Genomic DNA, 5,169 nt, shown 5'->3' with positions numbered 1-5,169 from the left:
CCAGGTGTTCCATGTACCTAGAACTCAAAACTGTGAGGCTCATAATGCAGCTACCATAGCTGAATCTCAAGATTTGTGTACTGAATTGAGTTCTAGGATTAGATGTTGTGATGTAGTACATCAAAAGTGGTATTGTCCCCTGATTCAGGTTATTGCAGATGTTAGTGATAGGGGATATGTCATTACAAATGTAAACTGTAGCTGACAGAAATTTGAGCGCCTTGAGCGCCTATGTCTTGTTCAAAGAAAAGGAGATCCTTGTAGGATTATAGGGTTGACTGGGTGTGGCAGTCGGCGAATAAATTCGCACATGTCTTAACTAGGGAAGGTTGCAGGAATAAACTTCGTAAAACGTGGTTCCAGGTACCTCCTGATTTTGGCAAGAAAGTTTTTGATCTATTCACCAGCTGTCAAGATAGTACAAAGAGTACCAAAAGTAAAATTTGCATTCAGATTTGTAGAACACCTAGTGACGACTACAAGCACTGTAGTAAGTCTGAAGGCGCCCCGCCGTCATCGCTCCTCATTGATTGAAACCGAGCAAGCATTGTTGTAATAGACAGTGGGAAAGTCGTCGTGCTAAGGCCTTATAGGACCAGTGCACCAGAACAACAACTGTCGCCGATGAAGAGAAGCGTAGATGAGAAGGATCCAACCTGCAACACACATATGCCGATGAACGAAGACCAGATCCAAGCAGATCCATCGAACACAAACGTCGACCGGATCCCACGAGATCCACCGAAGACACACCTGCACACGCCCTTCGACGAGGCTAGAAACTCCACTGGGACGGGGGCTAGGCGGGGAGAACTTTATTTCATCTTTAGAAAATCATCGTTGCCTCGTCTTTCACAGCATGACATAAACTCTAACAAGATTAAAAAAACACCTAAAAACATAGCCCTTCCGCTAATAAGGGCCGAGATCCGCCGTGTTTCCATGTGTTTCCATGGTCCTAGGACCATAGGAGTGAGGCGGACTCGCAGCGTTCCTGCGAGAGGCAGTGAAAGCCCCAGGTGTACGCCTTGGGTCGCAGGACCGAAGGGGTACGGCATGGACAATCTTTATGGTTCCGCGTACCTTCTTTTTATTTATGAGGGGAGGTTCCACGTACCACTTTTTTTAACACAGTACAGACGCAAGCGCTCGTATATACAATCATACACTCATCCTTATGAATGCACACACACCCTATCTCTATGAGCACCTCCAAGAGACTGAACCGACCATGAACATTTTAATAAAACTATAATAAATTCTGCTCAAATTAATGGTCGCGAAGAATGATAAGTTTCTTTCATGCATAATGATTTACTATATATATTTGGATACTGAAGTTTTATTTAGACCCCTGTGCACTTGAACAGAGGGAGTATGATTGTCTATCGCCGTCCTCGTCCGCGCACCTCACCTCGGCCACGTCGCCCTGTCCCTGATCCACGCCCCTGGCCTCGTCGTGAGGAACCACCAATTCCGTCGTCAAGCACCGCCCGTCTTGCAGCCGGGGGCCGACGCGGGCGCCTAGGCCCTACGTGCAGTTTCTGCTTGATATACCCGCCATCTTCCCCGGTCCCGGCCTTCCTGCCTCTCAGCAGCTTCGCGGCCATCTCGATAGCGGCATCGGCATCGTCGGTCATAAGCAGCCTCTCTGCGACCTCCGCCGGTGCCACCTCCACCTCCCGCAGCAGCGCCTCGACCTCGGGGTAGAGCGGGTGGTCTTGGATGCCGTGGTAGTTGGCCGCAAGCTCCCTGAAGGCGACGAAGCCGCAGTAGCCCATGTGGACGTGCATGTCCATCCGGCCAGGCCGGAGCAGCGCCGGGTCTAGCCTGTCCTTTGTGGTTGGTGGTGAAGATGAGGATCCGCTCATGGCCGCTGCTGGACCAAAGGCCGTCCACCATGTTGAGCAGCCCCGACAGAGTGACCTGGCAAGGCAACGCACAGCTTAGTTGGTAGGAGTAGGTGACAACCGATTTGGAAACCACAGGAAATGAAGCGGCAACTGCTCTTGTTGGACAAACAAGAGTAGCATGGCAACGACTATAGAGTTGTTGCCTATACAGTGACCCAGATCAGTGACTTGCTGGTACTTGAAGCAAACTAAATCAGTGCTGTCGTTTTCGTGTTTGGTGAGGGTGCGATCAGGGCCGGTCCTGAGATTTCGGGGGCCCGGGGCGAAGTCAAGACTTGGGGCCCTTTTAATATTGGTTATCAGTTTTCATGGAAAATCGCATGGGGGGTGTGGCATAGGGTTTTTTATAGATAGCGAATTGGAGAATACCTTCTCTAGTTTGCGCGATCTGTTCTCGGTGATGCATGGCAGAGTGGGCCTAGCAATGGGGCGTCTCCGTCTAGGGTGCACATGAGATCAAGCGGTAGTGACACCATCACAAGTAGGGCGCACAAGAGATCAATCTCAAGGGTGAACTGTGCTAGGAAGGCAATGTTGCTGCATGGTGGTGCTGTGTGACAAATAGTTCAGACATGGACGATTGCTTAACAGTATGAACATTAGTGCTGCACATATGTAAATTGGTTCACGAAATGCCATGTCAAAGGAACTATTCAGATTTAGTACTCTACAAAAAAAACAAGATTTAGAACTCAAGGTTTAGGCGATGAAAGATTTTCAACAGTTGCATCAATTTATTTTGTTTTGTAGTATAGGACTCAATTTGTATCTTGGACCACGATTACCTTAATCTTTACAAGAAAATGTTGATGAGCTGAAAGTGCAGATCAAGAAACCTTATCATTTTATGTCCAGGAGTCTAATTAATAAAATCCAAAATTGCCAATGGGTATACAACACGGTTCTTCACTAGAAAATATTCTGTGAATCCGGATGGTGCTTTTCTTGTTTTTCATTATTAGTACATGGGAACAAAGGTTTTCCTTTGAATCAATTGTATATGACAACAAAGTAGTCAAAAGAATACATGCTAGGTAAAGAAAGAACAACCACAGATATTTGACAAACCGAGATTGATTTTGTTCAGGATCCATCGAGCAGAACTTCTGGGAGAGAACTGGCGCGGTGTTACTTTTGATTGCTAGATCTTGTGTTCTTGGAGAGTAAGGAGTAGCCGGCGTATTGGAGAAGAACTAGAAAACCTAGATACATAATTTGGAAAACTGGGGAGAGAAAGATCGAGCGTTTGTTTTCTGTGCGAGAAACCTCGGCGGCTATACGATGCATCAGATCGCTAACCTAGACGCTTTCCTTTTCCCGAGTTAACCAGGCCGATGGACTTTGCTGCCGTGTGGAATTGCTTGGGCCAGGCCTAGTAGGCTGTACGCAGTACACAGCTGGGGGCCCCTTGGTTTGAGGGGCCCGGGGCGGTCGCCCCCCCGCCTGGGTGCGATACAGTCACCCAGAGCATTGTTTGATTGTTTTGATGCTGGAGTACAGAGTACTACTGGCAAGAATCGTTTCTAGAAAATGAAAATAGTACTGGTCAGGTAAGAATAGTCTAAAGGACTAAAGCAGTTTGTTCGTCGTCCATTGCAACTTGCAACATGAGTTGGATTAGTACTACTAAAACTAACCTTGTGATTCTTGGAAACAGGGTTGCCCCCGTCGGAGCTTCCCGTCGCTTCCCTCCGTGGCGCCGTCGCCAGGGCGCAATCGACATCTTCGACCAACAATATGGACCTGTTCTTCATCCGAATCAGCAGTTTCCTCAGCTCGGTGTTGGACCTGACGCTGCCGACGTCGAGATCATACACGTCGAAATGGAGGTGGTTGGAGATCGCGGCGACCAAGCTGGACTTGCCGGTGCCGGGCGGGCCGTGGATCAGGTAGCCCCTCTTCCACGCCCTCCCCGTCTGCCGGTAGTACTCCTTCCGGGTCAAGAACCTGTCCAGGTCGTCTACCACGGCCTGCCGCAGCGCGTCGTCCATGGCCACCGTCGCGAACGTCGAGGCGTTGCGGAGCCTCACGGTCCGCCACTTGCCCCACTCGTTGCTGTACAGCTTGGTCTGCCTCTGCTCCTGGGACATGGCCTCCACGCGGGCCATGACGGCCGGCAGGTAGGAGCCGAGCACCATGTCCTTGTGCTCCGCGTCGAAGCTGAGCTTGAACACCTCGCGCGCGTCCTCCGTGGTCCGCCGCCTGCCGGCGCCCCCATCGTGCTTCCTGCTTAGGCGCCACGTGACCTTTGCCCCGTCGAACACGTCGACGACCGCCGTGCCGGGGCGCAGGGCGAGCAGGACGTGCTCCGCACCGGCCCCGCGCGGCAGGCTGGCCTTCATCAGCGGCACGGACGGTGCCGCGGCGAGGAGCGTGGAAACGTACGCCTTGGCCGCCAAGAAGACGCGGTTGTGCAGGGCGCCGTCGAACTCCTCGATGAGCACGGCGTGGCGCCGGGCGGAGGCTGGCGGCAGGAGGAGCAGCGCGCCGAGGGCCGTGCCTGGGAGGACGTCGGCGAGCACCCGGCGCAGCAGCATGGCCGCACCCAGCACGGAAGTTGCCGTCGTGACGGCGCTCTTGTACCGTTCCAGCGCTCTGCTGTTGGGGGATGTCATGGCCATGGCCGGCTCCAACTAACGCTGTAGCAGTGGGGGTTTGCTTAAGGTCTCGATCTTCTAATCAGGTGCTTGAGTTGGTTCTGTGGAGCAACTGAGGAGAGCCTTTAATTGGAGCCGTAAAAAAAATGCAAGGTCGGTTGCAACGGGGATTGATGATTGACCATTCGCTGTGTGTGATTGGTGTTTGCAACTTCACAAAGGAGATTAGTAGGTTCCACGTGGAGACCAGGGATGCGACCCCTTAACCTAGTGAGTGGTTTCTTCGAAACTTCAATCGACCGCCCCACACCGAGGGCGTCAAAAGTGACCCCCAATCAAAGTCTTTGCAGGGCCACCAATTGAGCACGTCCTCGTGGTGTTTTTTCACGCACATACGACTTCTAAGGCGACTATGTTAGCGCATTTTTTTAACAGTTTTCGCTAAAGCACATCGAGACGTGACATAAGACTGGTTATAATGAGGAGTAACTTAGACTAATGTCATGCATATGACACTAGTCTAAGTTATTACCTTTACAGTGCAAAGTAACATAATAGTAGTGTCATAAATTGTTCTATTTATTTGCTCATAGACTCAACATTTCTTGAAAAGCGTTATGTGATGGTAACATAATATATTACTCCAAACACCTCTCTCC

General features: G+C 50.8%; 1 pseudogene across 1 annotated transcript; it reads right to left on the bottom strand.

The window, feature by feature from the left end:
• Positions 1-1,218: 1,218 nt before the first annotated feature.
• Positions 1,219-4,724, bottom strand: LOC125544229 (AAA-ATPase At3g50940-like; annotated as a pseudogene). The gene is made up of 2 exons (XR_015619069.1): positions 3,551-4,724; positions 1,219-1,926 (listed from the first exon to the last, which is right to left on the bottom strand). The product of XR_015619069.1 is annotated as an AAA-ATPase At3g50940-like (transcript).
• Positions 4,725-5,169: the final 445 nt, after the last annotated feature.

Source organism: Triticum urartu, chromosome 3A (assembly GCF_056163025.1).
Source record: "Triticum urartu cultivar PI428250 chromosome 3A, HENAU_Tu73, whole genome shotgun sequence".
In the NCBI taxonomy this organism is placed as follows: Eukaryota; Viridiplantae; Streptophyta; class Magnoliopsida; order Poales; family Poaceae; genus Triticum; species Triticum urartu.
Note: the sequence above shows the minus strand (reverse complement) of the source record. Positions and strands in the feature narration are given on the sequence as shown.